Source organism: Eleutherodactylus coqui, chromosome 13, assembly GCF_035609145.1.
Source record: "Eleutherodactylus coqui strain aEleCoq1 chromosome 13, aEleCoq1.hap1, whole genome shotgun sequence".
In the NCBI taxonomy this organism is placed as follows: domain Eukaryota; kingdom Metazoa; phylum Chordata; class Amphibia; order Anura; family Eleutherodactylidae; genus Eleutherodactylus; species Eleutherodactylus coqui.
The window spans coordinates 83,901,948-83,922,776 of NC_089849.1; positions in this window are offsets into that span (position 1 = coordinate 83,901,948).

A 20,829-nucleotide genomic window follows, 5' to 3' on the forward strand; every position below is an offset into this window, starting at 1 on the left:
GGTACGGTTACAATGATACCAAAATTCTAACATTTTTTTTAGGTTTTTCCACTTTTCTGCAATAAAAACCCTTTTTTTGGAAATCTTTTTTTTTTTTTCTCTAAACCGCTGCATTCAAAGTCCTGTAACTTTTTTATTTTTTGATGTACGGAGCTCTATGAGGGCTTCTTTTTTGCGAGACGAGCTGTAGTTTTTATTGGTACCATTTTGGAGTACATATGGCTTTTTGATCACTTTTATTGCGTTTTTAGTGAGGCAAAATGCTAAAAATTACCATTTTGCCTCAGTGTTTTAGCGGGTTTTTTTTACGCTTTTTTCTGTGCACAGTCAAAAGCATGTGCAACTTATTGTACTCGTCGTTACGGACGCGACAGTACCAAATATGTTGGGTTTTAATTTTTATTACCTTTTTTTATGCTAATCTAAGAAAAAGCATTAAAAAAAGGGGTTTTTAAACTTTTTTTACATTTTTTTAATTCATTTTTTTTTACAACATTTGTGTGCCTCTGGGGGACTTTCACCACATCCCTGATGATCGCTGTGATGAGGCATGGCAGGGCTACTTCCCGCTCACTATTTGCACGGTGTAGATATTTACAAGAAGGGGTAACAGGATAAAAACCTTAGCTGCGGCATCAGCTCCCCAGTTTCCGTCAGCTTCTTCTATCTGTTCCTCTATCTGGGCTTGCACCTTAAGAACTGCAAACTGTCTCAGTAATAGAAAGCCCTAAAACGTTGAGTCACTAGTTACAAGAGGACCTGGATAACTTGGGGGTTTGGGCAGAAAAGTGGCAATTGAGGTTTAACATTGATAAATGCAAAGTTATGCAAATGGGCCGCGGAAATACATGTCACCATTACACACTAAATGGGAAACCACTGGGGAACACGGACATGGAAAAGGACTTCAGGGTTTTGGTCAACTGTAAGCCTAACTGGAGCAACCAGTGTCAGGCAGCTGCTGCCAAAGCAAATAGGAGCAAGAGGGGCATCAAAAGAGGTCTAAGAGCACATGATGAGAACATTGTTCTTCCTCTTTACAAGTCACTCGTCAGACCACACATGGAATGTTGTGGACAGTTTTGGGGATTACCACTCAAGGAGGACATATTAAAGCTTGAGCGGGTACAAAGGCGGGCAACTAAAGTAATTAATGGAATGGAAGACTACAATACCCAGAGAGGTTATCAAAATTGGGGGTATTTAGTTTAGAAAAAAGACAGCTGAGGGGCGATCTAACAACTATGTATAAATATATCAGGGACAGAAATACGATGGTGTGGGGCGGAGCCTGGATGCCGAGCGGAAAGGCTGCTTGAGAACTGCGCTCCTTCAGACAGGCACCCACAGAGCCTCACAGCAGCGGTAAACCGAAAGGAAGATGGGAAAGATAACGAAGGATAAGAGCACAGACCTGCAGGGCACCCCCCGGCCAGCCAAAACGCAAGTGGATGTGCAGCGTTTCTTCAGGGAACGGTCCGCTCATTCCCCGCGGCCCCCGTCCAAGATGGCGCCGGCACGAGCGCTTCCCCCTGCACTCAACCATGCGGAGGAAGAGGAGCTGCCCTCAGAAGGAGAGGAGGGTGAGTCAGTATCGAGGGGATTTATGAAAAACCTAATATCCCAAGCACTGCGCCCCATTAGCTCTGATCTAGCTGAAATAAAGGATGAACTTAAACATCTAGGGTACCGGGTGGAGGATTTGGAGTCCTCATCTGCCGCCATTGTTTCACATTCCCGGCAGCTAGAGCAAGCAGTTAAGGAGCAACATCTACACCTTAATAGAGCTCTCTTACTTCAAGAAGATCTTGAGAACAGGAATAGGCGCAATAATTTACGCCTCAAAGGTATTCCGGAGTCCTACGCTAATGAATGTCTAGCAAAGGTCGCCAAAGAAATCTTCGAAGCCCTGTTGGGGAAGGAAGGAGCGTCTATCATCAGCTTTGAGAGAATTCATCGAGCTCTCAGACCCGCGCCTAGCACTTCGGAACCCCCCGGGGACGTGATATGTAAGTTGCTTGCCTTCCCCGATACAGCCGCGGTGCTGAGAGCAGCCAGATCCCATGGAGAACTGAAATATACGGACTCTTTAGTTCGGATTTTCCAGGATCTTGCACCCTTCACCCTAGCAAAGCGACATGCTCTGCGACCACTGCTAGAGGTCCTTAAATCTATGGAGTTAAGATATGCCTGGCTATTCCCCTTTGGCATCAGCATCCCTATCAAAGGCAAAAAATTTAATATTCGCACCCAGGAAGATATGCAAAAACTGTGGGAGCTCCTGGATATTGAACCAATCGATGTTCCTAACTGGCAGCCGCTCCCTGACCCGCTTCAGTTCCAACCTCTTGAGAACCCAGGGGACTGGCTGTTGGTGGGTAGCTCAAAATCCCCCAAGGGGAAAAAGAAGAAACCCCGGCAGGACCCGTGAGACCAGACATCGCAGAGTCCACGATCATCTTGCTCTGTCTCGCCTTAGTTAGAACAGACCCCATGGGCAGCCTTATTACCACCTACGCTGTCCGCCCTCTGAAGGGGTCTATTTTTCTCTGTTTTTCTCCCTTTTCCCATCTCAACCTTCTACTTTCGCAGTCCGCAGAGGCCCGAATATGGAGAACTGTTCAGACCGGCGCTCCATAGGAAAGTCCTGAGGGATACTGAAGAATCGAATTCCCTCCAACCCTCCGGCACATTGCCTAGAGACCGGTGACTGTTCATAAACAACCTATCGGCTACTGCTGGTCTAACATATTACCGATCATATTGCATGTTATGTTATATGTTTACCGTTACAAATTGAATGTTTTGGGGGCGTTTAGCCCCGTTTTTCTGCTTTTAGAGGATAGAGTGGGTGCCTGTACTGTACTGTACTGTCCAGGCAGTAATTAGTACTCTGACCTCCTGACAGGGTCTGTGACTCTGCGGGATATCAGTAGACCGTCCTCAGACTGGACTTGGGGTAGGAGTTCACGGCCCCCCCCCCCGCCCCGAGTACACCCAAATAAAGTTATTTCTCGCCGGCAGAGATTCTCTCCTGAAGGGAATCTTGCTCTTTCTTTTACTAGCAAGACTTGTGTTTGTCCTCCCCCCCCTCCTTACCCTCTTTCCTAGCCTTCCCGCTTCCCGCTATACCCATCCCCGCCCTATTTAAGTGCGGTGACCTTCCGGAGGAGTGCCATCGGAGGAGACCCTCTCCCTCAATTGCTTGTCATTTTGATCTGCTCACACACCTGTCTGTTTCCATCCTTAGCACAGGGACCCCGTCATGAGAGGACTACGTCTCACGTCCTTTAATGTCAGGGGCCTCAACTTGCCTTCAAAACGACACGACCTTGAGCTGCTTCTGAGAAGGTATGATACCAAAATTCTCTTTCTCCAAGAAACCCACTTTAAGGGAATCAAATCTTTCTCCTTACCGGGGAAGCATTTTCCCAAAGCTTTTCATAGCACTCACCCCTCGTCGGCCTCGAAAGGGGTCTCCATACTCTTACACAAAACGATCAATTTCGTTGAGGAGGCTCAGTTTAGGGACGACGAGGGTAGAGTCCTTTACATAAGAGGTACACTGAACAAAACTAAAATGACCTTAGCGAATATTTATGCTCCCAACACAGAGCAGATACCCTGACTGCTAAAACAATTGGAAACCTTGAAGCACTTCAGTGTGGGACAGGTTATTTTAGCAGGCGATTTCAATATCACCTTTAATCCCGCACTAGTCTCTTCCGTTGGCCGATCACAGATCTCGCAAGGCAAATTGAAAAGGCTGGGCAAACAGCTCCTGGAACTTGGCTTGGTGGATGCGTGGCGCTCTCTATACCCCACCACGAAAGATTTCTCATATTTCTCCTCGGTACATTCCACATTTCAGAGATTGGATTACATCTTGGTCTCCTCCGCGCTCCTCACATCGCTGATTAGAGCGGACATTGATACAATGACGATTTCAGATCATGCCCCCGTTTATGTGACACTACGGCCACCCCAGCCATTCGCCAGAGAGTGCAGATGGTCACTCAATACATCACTCCTTGACCAGGTAGAGAACAATTAGCCAAACTGTTAGAGGAATACTTTCATCTCAACTCAACGGAGGGGTCAGAGTCCCCGATGGTTTGGGAAGCCCATAAGGCTTATATGCGTGGCCTGCTGATAGACCTGGGCTCACGCGTCAAGAAACGCACACAGAAAGCCATCGATGAGAAGCTCTCACAAATTGCCAAATTAGAGTTAATAGCGAAACTTTCTCAAACAAAACCTAGATAAACTTACGGAGGTAAGAGCAGACCTGAAGCTATTATTTAACTCTAAATTCAATAAAAAACAATTACACTTTCAACATGAGATATATGCCCAAGGCAATAGAGGCAGTAGGCTCATGTCAGCGCTAATTAAAAAAGCCCGAGCAAAAAAACAGATTAGGGCTATTAAGTCCCCCACGGGTGTAACTATGACCACCTCCAAAGACATAGCAGAAGAGTTCCAAAAGTATTATTCGAACTTATATAATATAAAAAAAGCCCATAACCCTCCCCCCCCCCCCCCCCCGGAGAAATACACCGCCCATATAGACGGGTTTATCCGGCAGCTCAATATGCCAAGACTAGATCCGTTAGAGGCTTCCTCTTTAGTCAAGCAGGTAACGCAAGCCGAGCTGGAAGAATTGATAGCCTCCAGCCCCCCCCCCCCCCCAATAAAAGCCCGGGACCTGACGGATTCCCTCTTCCATACTACAAAGCATTCCTCCCAGTGATAAAACCAAGACTAACAATTCTGTTTAACGACCTGATGGGGGGCGCATCCCTGCCGAGACAAGCCCAGGAGGCCCACATCGCCCTGATCCATAAGGATAACAAAGACCCGGAGTTATGCGGAAACTACCGCCCCATATCTTTAATTAACTTAGATATGAAATTGTGGGCTAAACTGTTAGCGAAAAGATTAGAACCTTTTATACCCTTATTGATCAATAGGGAGCAGGCGGGTTTTGTCAAGGGAAGGGAGGGGAGAGATAATTGCCTTAGACTACTCCACGCGGCCAGATATGCCCAACATCACAAGATTCCCCTTGCCCTGGTAGGTACTGATGCCGAAAAGGCTTTTGATAGAGTCGATTGGCTCTATATGGAGAGGGTCCTGCACCACCACTACCAGTGCAGTTTATCTGGGCAATTTTCTCGCTTTATGCTTGTCCCCACGCAAGACTTAAAATAAATGAGATTCTCTCCCCTCCCTTCCTCATAAGAAACAGCACTCGGCAGGGGTGCCCCCTCTCTCCCTCTCTCTTCATTCTATCTTTGGAACCCCTGCTTTTGAGGGTCAGGCAGGACCCCGAAGTCAGGGGCCTCTATATCGGTGACCAGCAACTCTCAGCTGCAGCTTTCGCGGATGACGTCGCATTCCTAGTTACTGAACCTCAGAAGAGCTTGCCCAGACTCTTAGAGCTACTAGAGGAGTTTGGCGGAACTTGAACTTCAAAATCAATTTTGCGAAGTCGACGGCGCTGAATATCTCCATACCATCAAAGCAGTATGACCAGTTGAGAATCAACTCACCCTTTGCCTGGTCATCCTCCTACCTAGAATACCTGGGTATCAGACTGACCAAAAAAGCCGAAGACTTATATAATGCGAACTTCATCCCCCTTATCAATCGGGTCAAACAACTTCTTAAATCTTACGACATCCCATGTGTTTCATGGTTTGGGAGAAAAAACATTATAAAAACGTATATTCTTCCCATTATATTATACAAGATCAGGATGCTCCCCATCCATCTCCCTACCAGTTTCTTTAAAGTGTTACGTTCAGCCTTCTCGGGTTTTGTGTGGAGGCGGAGGAGGCCAAGACTGGCGCATAGCCTGATGATTAGGAGGAGCATTGAAGGAGGCATAGACCTCCCCAATCTCTGTGACTATTATCGCGCATCCCAACTACGCTACTGGTGGGATCTCTCTCAGCCAGAGAGTGACAAGCTACTCACAAAATTGGTGGACGGCTATAGTAGGTCTCCCCTGTCGGAGGACCTATGGTTCCCAGTGAGCGCCCGCTACCAGGCCAGGACCTATAATCCACTTCTCAGAGGCCCTTGCGAGGTTTGGGACAAGCTTAGAGCGGAACTTGCTCCAGCTCTCTCACCCATTCTTCCATTGTCCTCCATCACTAAGATATTGAATCCCCAACTGAGTCAAGACGCTGCCCCGGTGTGGAGGAAATTCAAACCGCTCCATATATCCAATCTACAATCGCTCGCTCATCTCGCCCCTACCAACATCCTTCAAAAGCTGCCGAAGGAGAACTTCTCATTTATAGAGATAGCCAGGCATCTTTAAAGAATTTCTCAACTTACACAAGCCTACTAGACCAACTACACCATTTGAAAAGGCTTGGTTGGAAAACAAGTCCTCCCAAAAAATAATTACCCCTCTACGTAAAAATTTTATCTCCCCTCACCAGCCCTACAAACCAGTCTTTCTTACTTCTTGGAAGAAGGAGCTGGGTATTCGACTAACAGCAGAGGAGACTAAATCGATCATAAATACCTCATTTGGTCTAACCCCATGCGTCATAGCCCAGGAGGCACACTATAAACTGCTTGTAAGGTGGTATCGGACCCCACAATGGCTTTTCGAACATAAGCTCTCAACCCAGGAAACTTGCTGGAGATGTAAAAACGATGTGGGGACGTACCTACACATTTGGTGGTCCTGCCGGTCCTGATCCCCTTCTGGAGGGGCGTGGATAAAATCATCCAGAAAATCGCACCAAATATTTCCATCTTCCCTGACTTAGTCCTACTATGGAGACCGCTTAAAGGGGTTGTCCCGCGCCGAAACGGGTTTTTTTTTTTTTCAACAGCCCCCCCGTTCGGCGCGAGACAAACCCGATACAGGGGTTAAAAAAGAACACCGGACAGTGCTTACCTGAATGCCCGCGCTCCAGTGACTTCTTACTTACCTGGTGAAGATGGCCGCCGGGATCTTCTCCCTCGGTGGACCACAGGGCTTCTGTGCGGTCCATTGCCGATTCCAGCCTCCTGATTGGCTGGAATCGGCACGTGACGGGGCGGAGCTGCCAGGAGCCGCTCTCCGGCACGAGCGGCCCCATTCAGAAAAGAAGAAGACCGGACTGCGCAAGCGCGTCTAATCCGGCGATTAGACGCTGAAAATCAGACAGCACCATGGAGATGAGGACGCTAGCAACGGAACAGGTAAGTGAATAACTTCTGATAACTTCTGTATGGCTCATATTTAATGCACAATGTATATTACAAAGTGCATTAATATGGCCATACAGAAGTGTATAACCCCACTTGCTTTCGCGGGACAACCCCTTTAAGCGTTTCCGTGCTATAAGAAATAAATTGATTGCTCTGATACTGGATACAGTTAAATCCCTAATTCCCCGCCTTTGGCTACAAAATACACCATCAACGCTGGGCCAATGGAGAGAGAGAATTGACAACTTATACTCATTGGAAGAATTACACAGCTGGTCGAATAACACCTATGACAAGTTCATTGTAACCTGGGCACCATGGCGTGAAGTGCGGCTCATGGCGGTGTGGGACTAGTGAGACGCGGTGCCCCCACTCCCCCTCCCCCGCTTTTAGGTTCACCACACTATATCCTTTCCTCTTCCCCTTTTCTCCCCCCTCTCCCCCCCCCCCCCTTCCCCTTCCCTCCCACCCCACAGATGTTGACTTTCGAGTTTATCTCTGCCATTGATCCGGTAAGAGAGTGAAAACAGAGGAGAAGCATTCGAACTATGGCTACATACCTAGACTCCTCTAGTATAGCTGCAGATGAAGAAATCTAATGCCAACCGCAGACTAAGACGTCGGATATTTGGCAGCCTGTACTTGCGCGTTTGTACTCTTTGGACCAATGAGTGTTTGTTACATGTTGTGTCGCTTGATACCCCTGTACAATTGGCAAAAACCTTAATAAAAATCTGATTTGGAAAAAAAAGAAATACGATGGTGTAATCTTTATGTAAAAATCAGTAAGCAGATTAAACAAAAATATATCAGGGGACAATACAGAGATCTCTCCCATCACCTGCTTATACCCAGGACTGTGACTAACAATGGGTCGCCCTCTATGTCTGGAGGAAAGAAGCTTTCTACACCGACATAGAAGGGGGTTCTTTACGGTAAGAGCAGTGAGACTATGGAACTCTCTGCCTGAGGACATGGTAATGACAAATTCGATAGAGGAAGAGGAGTTCATGAGGGGCCCAGTTGTCTTTCTTGAGTGATACAATATTACATGTTACAATCATTAATAACTTCAAGGGTCGGTTATTCGGGGATTATTCTGATTGACAAAATGGAGTCAGGGAGGAATTTTTCCCCCTAAATGGTAAGACTGGCTTCTACCTCATTGGGTTTCTTTTGCCTTTATCTGGATCAACATTGGAGGGTAACAGGCTGAACTGGATGGACAGATGTCCTTTTTCAGCCTTACTTACTATGTTACAATGTAATTCTGTATGTCTGATGGACCTATTATAGTTTCTGCTATTCCGTATTATGTGACGGCTATCTTTATAAACATTCGCAGTTGAGTTTTCTGCCAGGATACACACTTAAGTGAGTGCTTTGCTCTCAGCTTCACCATGGTGACATGTTCATCAATACTTAACCCATTAAGGACCAAGAGCGGTAAATATACGGCGCTCGGTCCTTGTCTTTAACCCCGGCCAATAGAAAAAGTACAACGCAGGATTAAAGCTCCTGCAATCAAGCAGGAGCAGCTCGGGTCCTCAGCTGTTAGTCATCTCCTTCTGCCTTCTCCTTTACAGGCTACATGGTGCTAAATGAGCAATCTGTAGTGAAGAGAGAAAGTGGAAATATTACTTCCGCTATTCGGCATGGCAATCACATGAATGCCGGGTACCCCCTAGCAGAGTAGAGCTGTAGGGTCCTAGCAGACCAAGATCAGCTCTGGCAGTGACTACTGTCACAAAGGGGGGATGTTTTACCCTGTAACTGGGGCTCCTATGAAAAAGTGTGAAATTTTAAAAAAGAAAATTTAAACGACCCCAGAGGACTTATATGATGACATAGGGGATATAGATGTACAAAAAAGTGACAAAAAATGTTTTAAAACATTATAGAATAAAAATATATGAATTAGGGTGACTACCCACTAGCGTTTTTTTTCCGCTGCGAATTCGCTGCGTTTCCAATTGTCAATGGGACTTTCTAATGTTAAAAACGCAACACGACGCAGCGCAACGCAACTTATAGTTGACATTGCGGCCGGGTGAGGACCAGGGGGAGAGATACTCCCATCCACTGGCCGCACACTTCCCGAGGACTGCATGGCTCACACAACAGCAACAACCCCCACCCATTTCACATACAAATCGCGGCTGGATTCTGGGAGGCCACTGTCTGGGGGAGGGGGGGCTGAGACACTGACAGCCGGCGGACAAGAAGAGGGCTGAGTGCATGAGTACAGAAGGGAGGCTACTGCAGAAAGGGACTCCCACAGGGAGCACAAGGTAGAGTAGAGTAATACCCCAAGGGTGGGTTTTTCCCCATGGCTTTGGGTAAATACCCCTTTAAAGTGCCTTATGACAAAATGAGTTAAGATGAAGGACATAGTTAGGCATTCCTAATGCAGGTGCCGACACAATAGCATTTTTCAGCTTTTTCAACTCCTCTTGTGCTTCTTCGGTTAACACATATGGGTGCCCTTTGTTACAGGCAGCCAATACATCAAAGAAAGGCTGCATCAGGGAGGATACAGATGGCATCCACTCCATGCAATGACTCACTACTCCAAGAAAGGTTCTCAGAGCCCTTATAGTAGTGGGTGCCATTGCTTGTTCTAGCACTTTCTTTCTGTCATTTGTAATGAGTTTCATGTCCTAGAGATATCACTTTGGTCTTTGCTATTGGTTATTTTTCGTTGGAGACCTTGCATCCTTCTCTGCTCAGACAAAATTGAAAGGAGCCGTCTCTGCCAAACAAACCTTTCTTGTAGGAGGACAAAGCAACAGATTGACCCCATATTGCAAGAACTGTGTTTAGCTATTTTCTGGGTGCCAAGACTATAATACGTATTGCTGAAAACAAAGTGGCACTTGGGGAGGATTTGATTTAGCCACATATGTGGGTTTGGGCACTATAGGGTGCCTATGACCATTACCTTGGTAAAATCCCATAAGTCATGAACCAAGCGATAAGCCTGTGGTTGTCCAGGTACATATACTGGAAAAAGTGTCTTCTTATAAGGGAATTGGCATTCAGATAGAATGGCTGATGAACAATCAGTTTGTCAGGTTTCAGCATTCCCAGTTAGGGAGCAATGTATACCTGGTACAAATGGTCAGCCAGATAGGAGACTAACTCAACATGTCTCATGAATGCTGGGGGGGATGAAAGAATTCCTCTCACTAATCCCTACACCACAAACTAATCCCTATGGGTTTGGCAAAATAGCTTTATAATATTGCAGTTAGTTACAATCCCACTTGGAGGGATATTTTGCAAATAATAAAAGTAACTGCTGGAGAAATAGACACAGCTGGAATTGTGGTGCAGAGTGCTAAGGCAACTGTTAAGGTTGTGCATCTGGGACCTGTGGTTTTACAGGTTTCCTTGCGCACACCTTCACAGGATTAATTGAGCTGGCTGGGTGTGGTATTCTCCAGCAGCCAATTCCCCTGTCTGCTGCAGATAAATACCAGTAACTTATGTTTTATGTATCTCTGTGTTTATCCCACTCAGAGCTGGTGTTTGCATGCTTGTCTGTATTGTCTCTTTCTCCTTCCCTGAAGACGGTCTGGACACCTGCTGTCCCTCCCTTCCTTGTGGTTTCTGTGGTGTATGAGCTTGCAGGTTTCTCCTTATCCCTTGGCAGGTGCGGCCTCCAGACATCTGATATCATATGTGTATGTCAGGTGGGAGATGCCTGACACCGATCCCCGTATCTCAGCATGGTGGATGACTCTCTTTCTCTGTGGAGTGAGGATATTTGGACTAGCTATGGTTTACCTTCTGTATGCATATGCGCTCTGGGTGGGGTTCCTGTTATATGTTGTATGCACAACTATGTATGTTGGTGTGAACAGTGATGTGTGTGATATGTCTGTGCAGATGGCCAGACATGTACTTTATGTGCAGTCCTGTTCTATGTGGTGTGTGTAACCTTGTGTGTTGGTGTGAGCAGCGACATGTTCTGCTTGTGCAGGTTGCCAGACATGAGTGGTGAACTGTCATGTTCTGTGTTCAGTGTGTGTGAACAGTGTTGTGTTCTGTGTTTAGTGCATCTCTCCAGGCTCCTAGTCAGAGATAGCCAGGTCCCAGATGAAGACAATGCGACTGTCCTTGTCGGGACAATTATCCTGCATTTAGGCAGGGCTGCCCCACCTTCCCTGGTAAGTAAGGGACAAGTGTTCTTCCATTATTACTTGGAGAGGTGGAAGTTGTGAGTGCAAATGGTGTGTGAGTGTTTGCAGTTTTAGATGGACACAATCTTGCATCTGTTCAGAGGCACGGTGCTTTAGTGCGCCAATCAGACGTAACAGCAGCATAGTTCAATCCCCGCATGGTTCAGGTAGTCGGCTCAAGGTTGACTCTGTTTTCCATCCTTCTGAGGTCAGTAAAATGAGTACCTGTAACACCCCAATACACTTACAGTTCATATTGCCAGAGGCCTTTTGTTGTCACGGTGACGCCACACACTATTTGGACACTCCGGATGATGATGACGCAGAAATAACGGAGACCGGTCCAGTATAGTTTAGTAAACTGAGAGTGAGCAGTTTTATTAACTTTGGTTTTGGTAAACAACAGGTTAACTTTACAACTTTCTGTGGAGGGCTTTGTCTTAGGTGAACAAGGATGCAATATAAGACAGGCAAGATACAGTAAGATTGATTTGATGATTCTCTGATTTTCAACGCTCTCTCTAATACTAACTGAAGATTGATTGAATTAGACAATTCTCCCCACTATTGAAGTTAGATGAACAGGTTTGAGTTTGACTTAACTGAAGGTGTACTTGTGAAGCAGAGAGACTAGTGACTATATGCTGATCCTGGCTTTGATTTCACCGGGTAACTGTAATTCACTGTTTGATGAAGATGCACCTCTGAAAGGGACTTCTGAAACTCTTCTGTAGAATAGCAAGGGAGCAGGTTGTCACCACACTCGACCTTGGCTGAAGATAACTTCGCTGAACACTCCCCCTCGCCGATTACGGAAACCACAACCTTCTCCTTACGCTCTCCTGGCTAAGTCTGCTAACTGCTCTGCGTCACTTCGTTTTATCACCTCTCTCACTGCCTGCCCACTTGCATAGGTACTCGTATATTTGTTTCCCACCCTTGGGGCTCTGCACCAGTGAGATAAAACTTGACTGTCAGCCAATGAGAGGCCAGAAACAATATATTGGGAAAACGAGGCAGCAATTTCGCCGTAGGATTCTGTCACACGTGGGCAACATTGGTAGAAAAGAAGCAACTTCAGTCTCTACTCATGTTCTGGAACAACATGGGGGCGATGCCAATTGCCTGAAGTTTCAGGGGATGGAAATTGTGAAGTCTGATGGCAGAAGAGGTGATATAGATTCACTGCTTCTGCAAAAAGAAGCAGGCTGGATCTATAGATGCGATACTGTACAACCTGCTGGTCTCAATGAACAACTACTGTTCAATTGTTTTCTGTAAGCATGACTGCTGTTGCTAATTTGGTTATCACGATTTCTATTCATGTGTACGCAAATATTTCTTGATCTGTGCATCATAACATCATATGCTCTAATTGAGCTTTCATCTTGTATCATGTATCGAATTACATTCTTATCAAACTTTAATACATGTTGACAATACCTCTTTAATAATGAAAAAGGGTATGACACTAGAACATACTTACAATCACAATTATCGCTCTTATATGAGATCTCAGTACATTGAACATTCCTTGTTCTAATAAAGACTGAGTCTACATACATTATATAAAGATATGAACTTTTTCCATCAGTATCTGCCCTTATAAACTCCCCCTCTGGTGGTATTAAAAGCTATCTGTCAACAATACTTACCTGTAAGATGGCTATTTACAGAAACTTCATGTGCAGTCTAAAGTTGAATATTTTATTATAAATATTCATGTATATCGGGCATTGCAGTTATCCTACACATTTATGCTGTATTACCTGCAATATCCCCGATATATATTAAGCCCCGACAGTAGGGCAATGATACAGGTACGTCTATTGATGCTGAGGCGTCACAGGCACTGTATCATTATCCGGCAGTGATACGCACCGTAACCACGCCTACCCACAGACGGGACTTGAACCGCAAGCACGCTCACGACGCGATCACGTCATGAGCGTCATGCCGGCAGAGATATGCGTGTCAGTGACGCACCCCGTGGACTGGTATTAGCCGTAAGGACGCCGCTTAACGTAATGAGATCACATGCGTAACCCCGCCTTTTAGGCAACGTCACGCGCAACCGGAACGCCCATACTCCCTGTCCGGCCTACCCACAGACGGGACTTTAACCGCAAGCACGCTCACGGCGCGATTACATCATGATCGTCATGCCGGCAGATATATGCGTGTTAGTGACGCACCCCGTGGACTGGTATTAGCCGTAAGGACGCCGCTTAACGTAATGAGATCACATGCGTGACCCCGCCTTCTAGGCGACGTCACGCGCAACCGGAACGCCCATACTCCCTGTCCGGCCTGTCGCTGGCTACGATCTCCAATCGGCGAAAAAGTACCTGTGGTCTGCGGTCAGGTACCAACACGTTGTGACATGACACATACTCTCTGACAGATATGGATGCATTAAATAGCACCTAAACGGTCACTCGATTGCACATGGCTACTGTTTATGTATCTTAGCGATTTAATTGGAGGGATCTGCTTAAACCAACCCACATGGGAGGAGTTAGTCCATATATAACTGACTCAGGAAACGAACACCTTCATTCCCTAGCCTACCATCAAGGCGACGGGTTATCCTCTCCATTATGCTCCTGCTGGAGCTCTCTTTTCTTTTGCATTAGGGCTTTAGCTTTGATCTGGGGGTACTCTGAACTAACTACTCTGCCTCAAAACCTATTATCGTAGTTTGGGATACAGACATTGCTGTAATCCTGGGGTTTAGTCTATCTCTTGAAGAATAGCTACTATCTGGGGGCACTCTGAACTAACTATTTTGTCTCAAAACCCATCATTGTGGGTGGGGATACAGACATTGCTGTATTCCCGGAGCTTATTCTATCTTTTGAGATAAGCACTAGTCTTGGTTGGCACTTAATAGTGACTGGGGCCAAAAGACACACATAGTTGTCTTCCCCGACAGTGCTTTGTTGTTGTTAGTGTCAGGCTGTTTAACGCCCTTAATCGGTTGATTATTGGGTTACAGTCCCTCAGTTTTAGAAATAGCCCGTTTTTGCTCCATCATATAGCAGGAGCTGTTTGCATCTTTTTCTCTATAAACATAGCTGAGAGCTCATTGATGATTTCAGTCTATAAAATCTCTATGATACTCTGTGATTACATATAATCTTGACATCTAAGTTTGAGTACTATATCTCCTGATGATCCACAATGACTGTGTGGTGAAACGCGTAGAGTTTAAAGTACTGGTTTCACGTATCAAGTATTACAGCAGATATCATCATTGTACTATTATTTATCAGCTGTTTTCAGCATATAGAGGAGAAAGTACAACTGTACATATATTCTCCCTTGGCTTTTTATAGTCGTGTATCTAACACCTGAGGACAATACACTTTCACTACAATATATCAAGCTCTAATTAAGGCGATTTTACTATAAATCATAGATTATGGGTGCGCTATGAGTTTTGGTGATTGTACTACAACTCTCTACAAAAAATTGTCCATATAGGACTTAAAAAATTCAAATTGTGTACTCACATCGAACCATATATGTCCGATGTGGATCATAAAATAGATATCCACCCTATACGCCTCTTTTCAGGGATTAAGTGGGTTATAGAGGTCCTATAAATATAATCAAACGAGCCTCTATAATTTTCTTCCCCTCCCTGTGTCTGTAGGGTCTTTTGATCCTCGTCTTGGTGAAGTGTTTGTCTTTATTTTTGACATAAATACTCATTGAGTGTCATAATCCAGGCTACCTCGGGTATCATTGCCTCGCGTGGTATATTTTACCTGGTGAATATTTGTTTGTCAGTGTTGTGCCCTGCTTTCGTATTTTAACCTTATATCAATAAAATTATAGTTTTAGTATAAGTCACGTCTGTGAATTGGGCCTTATTCTACTCAGTTTGACTTAACTGCCTACCCTCTGAGAATTCTTTAATTAACTATTCATGGCAGGTTTCCTTTCACGAAATATTTGCACATCTGATTGGGTATCTGAAGCAAATTCTGTCTTCTCCGAAGAAGGCTACACCCCCAGTCCTGACAACATCTCTATTAGACCCACTTTCAAAGAGCTAACGAAAGTATACAAAGAATACGTTAGATGTTGGTGGGAGATACAAGGTCTGTCGAAATATGAAGAGCACAAAATTGTACCAAGAGGTTTGAGAGTTTCAGTGTTGCCTCCAGTCCGTTGCCGCAATCCCGAATTTCTCAAAAAATGGGAGACTGAAGCAACTAACTCATCACTCAGACTCATCAACCTCTTGCTAGAAGAGGAGAAAACTACCCTCGTTAAAAATCAGAAACAACTAGAAGACTTAATAGAAAAATCGAAAGTCTTTCTGACAGACCCTGAATACTCTTCCTTAGAAAAAACTTTACAAGATAACATCTCGAAGTATACCCAACATATAAAAGACAGAAAACATTCTTTGTTTATGAGAGACCTGGCAGACTTTAGGGAAAATCGGGCTTATCTTGGTACAAATAAATACTCAGGAACAGAGCCAATTTCCTCAGAAACGGAACAGTCCGACACTGAAGGTGCGAGATCTCGCACACTAAATTATTCCCGTTCCAACCGAATACGTAATAAAGGTCGAGGCAGGGGACGATTGCATCAACAACCACCCCAAGATCTCCCTATTTCACAATATTTTTTACGGGGGCGCAGAGATCAGCCACCGAGTTACTGACAGTATCTGATAAGCCTGAAATTGATCGGGCATTGGCCGGTAACTCGTCAGCTGACGAAGAAATGAAAATCGTCAATCTATCTACACATGTACTAACTAGCCACGAAACTGGAGTGTTGAAGAGGGGGCTGTCCTTTGTCCCGACGACCCGTTATCAACCGTTCGTCTGGGCAAAGGACATCTCCCTCTTCGTCAGAAAATTACGCTGGAAAAAATATTTCTCCATTCAAGATGAGAAATTAGCCAATGATTTTGGCCTTGATAAATCTGACATTCCAGCTTTTAGAATTCTTCAGAGTCTAGAGGATGAAACAACTATGCCCCTAGCAAGTACTGACTGCAAACTCCGTAACAAAACCAATCCACCAGCTTTCAATTGTCCAGAATTGGACTTATTTGAAAAATTGGTGTTGAGAGACTTGAAGAAAATTAAGCCTAAACAAAGTAAAACCCTAAATATGACAAGATCGGAAAAGTTAGCCTTAAGGGATCTTGAAGGTAATGAAAATTTGGTGATTAAACAATCTGATAAAGGGGGTAACGTAGTCTTACTAGACAGGAACGAGTACATCAAAATGTGTATGGACCTCTTAAGTGATAATTCTACATATGCCACACTTAGAGGTGACCCTACAAATGCATTCCAGACAGCCCTCAATAGAATCCTACTTAGGGGTAAAGAATTGAAGTGCATTAGTGACACAGAACTGAAATTTATGACTCCAGCAACTCCGAGAATAGCAGTTTTCTATGCTTTACCTAAAATTCACAAGGGCACCAGCCCATTGAAAGGACGTCCTATCGTATCCGGCATTGACAACATCACTCAGAATTCCAGTGTTTATCTGGACCGTATGCTGAGACCATTTGTCTCAGCACTTCCATCATTTGCACAGGATACGATGGACGTCCTACGTCAAATTGAAGGTATTACAGTCGGGCCGGATACATGGGTGGCAAGTCTTGATGTCGAGGCACTCTACAGCTCAATCCCTCATCAAGTGGGATTACGAGCTATTGCTCATTTCTTATCTCAGAGAGGGATACAGTATCAGGTTCAAAACGAATTTATCCTAGAACTGTTAGAATTCGTGCTGACACACAATTATTTCCTCTTTAACAGGAGGTTTTTCCACCAGCTCAGGGGCACCGCGATGGGGACACCATGTGCCCCCACGTACGCCAACTTGCTCCTGGGCTGGTGGGAAGAAAAGTGTGTCTTTTCCACCGAGAACTCTGCCTGGTCCACATATATCTTGTCCTGGATAAGATATATTGACGACATACTCATTTTATGGACAGGTTCTAAATCACAGTTCTTCGAGTTCGTCACCTGGCTTAACAGCAATGATCTCAATCTGAGATTTACGGCCGACATCAATAAAACATCTATGACTTTCCTCGATATAACTATCTCAATTCGACCAGATGGCAGAGTCTCAACCAACCTTTATCGTAAAAGTACAGCCACCAATAGCCTACTTTCTTGGAACAGTTTCCACCCACAACCCCTTAAAAAAGGTATCCCTAAGGGGCAATTTCTGAGAATCAGAAGGAATTGCTCTGAAGAAAGCACCTTTACTGTTGAATGTCAAAAATTAAGGGACAGGTTCCTACAAAGAGGGTACCCCACTCATATCTTGGATCAAGCAGAACATTTCGCACGCAATTGCAATAGAAATGAGCTGCTAATTCCAAAAAAAAGGAACGAGACATCAGAAATGCGTATTGTAGGAACTTACGATACTGGACGTGAAAAAATACTAGAGATACTGCAAACCTACTGGGATGTCCTCCAAAATGACAAAGATATCAGCACCTATATTCCATCATATCCGAAACTGACTTATCGCCGGGGCCGTAATATCAAGGACCACGTAGTTAAAAGCTTCTTAAAACCATCAACACCTCAAAATAATTGGCTTTCACGTTCCATCCCCAACGGCACTTTTACATGCGCTAAATGTCTGGCATGTAAATTTATCAAAAAAGGAAGCACCTTTATGTCAAGTACAACAGGGACAGAATACACTATACGAGATTTTGTCAACTGTCTCTCTACCAATGTTGTCTACATCATCACCTGCGTTTGTCAGAAACAATATATTGGGAAAACGAGGCAGCAATTTCGCCGTAGGATTCTGTCACACGTGGGCAACATTGGTAGAAAAGAAGCAACTTCAGTCTCTACTCATGTTCTGGAACAACATGGGGGCGATGCCAATTGCCTGAAGTTTCAGGGGATGGAAATTGTGAAGTCTGATGGCAGAAGAGGTGATATAGATTCACTGCTTCTGCAAAAAGAAGCAGGCTGGATCTATAGATGCGATACTGTACAACCTGCTGGTCTCAATGAACAACTACTGTTCAATTGTTTTCTGTAAGCATGACTGCTGTTGCTAATTTGGTTATCACGATTTCTATTCATGTGTACGCAAATATTTCTTGATCTGTGCATCATAACATCATATGCTCTAATTGAGCTTTCATCTTGTATCATGTATCGAATTACATTCTTATCAAACTTTAATACATGTTGACAATACCTCTTTAATAATGAAAAAGGGTATGACACTAGAACATACTTACAATCACAATTATCGCTCTTATATGAGATCTCAGTACATTGAACATTCCTTGTTCTAATAAAGACTGAGTCTACATACATTATATAAAGATATGAACTTTTTCCATCAGTATCTGCCCTTATAAACTCCCCCTCTGGTGGTATTAAAAGCTATCTGTCAACAATACTTACCTGTAAGATGGCTATTTACAGAAACTTCATGTGCAGTCTAAAGTTGAATATTTTATTATAAATATTCATGTATATCGGGCATTGCAGTTATCCTACACATTTATGCTGTATTACCTGCAATATCCCCGATATATATTAAGCCCCGACAGTAGGGCAATGATACAGGTACGTCTATTGATGCTGAGGCGTCACAGGCACTGTATCATTATCCGGCAGTGATACGCACCGTAACCACGCCTACCCACAGACGGGACTTGAACCGCAAGCACGCTCACGACGCGATCACGTCATGAGCGTCATGCCGGCAGAGATATGCGTGTCAGTGACGCACCCCGTGGACTGGTATTAGCCGTAAGGACGCCGCTTAACGTAATGAGATCACATGCGTAACCCCGCCTTTTAGGCAACGTCACGCGCAACCGGAACGCCCATACTCCCTGTCCGGCCTACCCACAGACGGGACTTTAACCGCAAGCACGCTCACGGCGCGATTACATCATGATCGTCATGCCGGCAGATATATGCGTGTTAGTGACGCACCCCGTGGACTGGTATTAGCCGTAAGGACGCCGCTTAACGTAATGAGATCACATGCGTGACCCCGCCTTCTAGGCGACGTCACGCGCAACCGGAACGCCCATACTCCCTGTCCGGCCTGTCGCTGGCTACGATCTCCAATCGGCGAAAAAGTACCTGTGGTCTGCGGTCAGGTACCAACACGTTGTGACATGACACATACTCTCTGACAGATATGGATGCATTAAATAGCACCTAAACGGTCACTCGATTGCACATGGCTACTGTTTATGTATCTTAGCGATTTAATTGGAGGGATCTGCTTAAACCAACCCACATGGGAGGAGTTAGTCCATATATAACTGACTCAGGAAACGAACACCTTCATTCCCTAGCCTACCATCAAGGCGACGGGTTATCCTCTCCATTATGCTCCTGCTGGAGCTCTCTTTTCTTTTGCATTAGGGCTTTAGCTTTGATCTGGGGGTACTCTGAACTAACTACTCTGCCTCAAAACCTATTATCGTAGTTTGGGATACAGACATTGCTGTAATCCTGGGGTTTAGTCTATCTCTTGAAGAATAGCTACTATCTGGGGGCACTCTGAACTAACTATTTTGTCTCAAAACCCATCATTGTGGGTGGGGATACAGACATTGCTGTATTCCCGGAGCTTATTCTATCTTTTGAGATAAGCACTAGTCTTGGTTGGCACTTAATAGTGACTGGGGCCAAAAGACACACATAGTTGTCTTCCCCGACAGTGCTTTGTTGTTGTTAGTGTCAGGCTGTTTAACGCCCTTAATCGGTTGATTATTGGGTTACAGTCCCTCAGTTTTAGAAATAGCCCGTTTTTGCTCCATCATATAGCAGGAGCTGTTTGCATCTTTTTCTCTATAAACATAGCTGAGAGCTCATTGATGATTTCAGTCTATAAAATCTCTATGATACTCTGTGATTACATATAATCTTGACATCTAAGTTTGAGTACTATATCTCCTGATGATCCACAATGACTGTGTGGTGAAACGCGTAGAGTTTAAAGTACTGGTTTCACGTATCAAGTATTACAGCAGATATCATCATTGTACTATTATTTATCAGCTGTTTTCAGCATATAGAGGAGAAAGTACAACTGTACATATATTCTCCCTTGGCTTTTTATAGTCGTGTATCTAACACCTGAGGACAATACACTTTCACTACAATATATCAAGCTCTAATTAAGGCGATTTTACTATAAATCATAGATTATGGGTGCGCTATGAGTTTTGGTGATTGTACTACAACTCTCTACAAAAAATTGTCCATATAGGACTTAAAAAATTCAAATTGTGTACTCACATCGAACCATATATGTCCGATGTGGATCATAAAATAGATATCCACCCTATACGCCTCTTTTCAGGGATTAAGTGGGTTATAGAGGTCCTATAAATATAATCAAACGAGCCTCTATAATTTTCTTC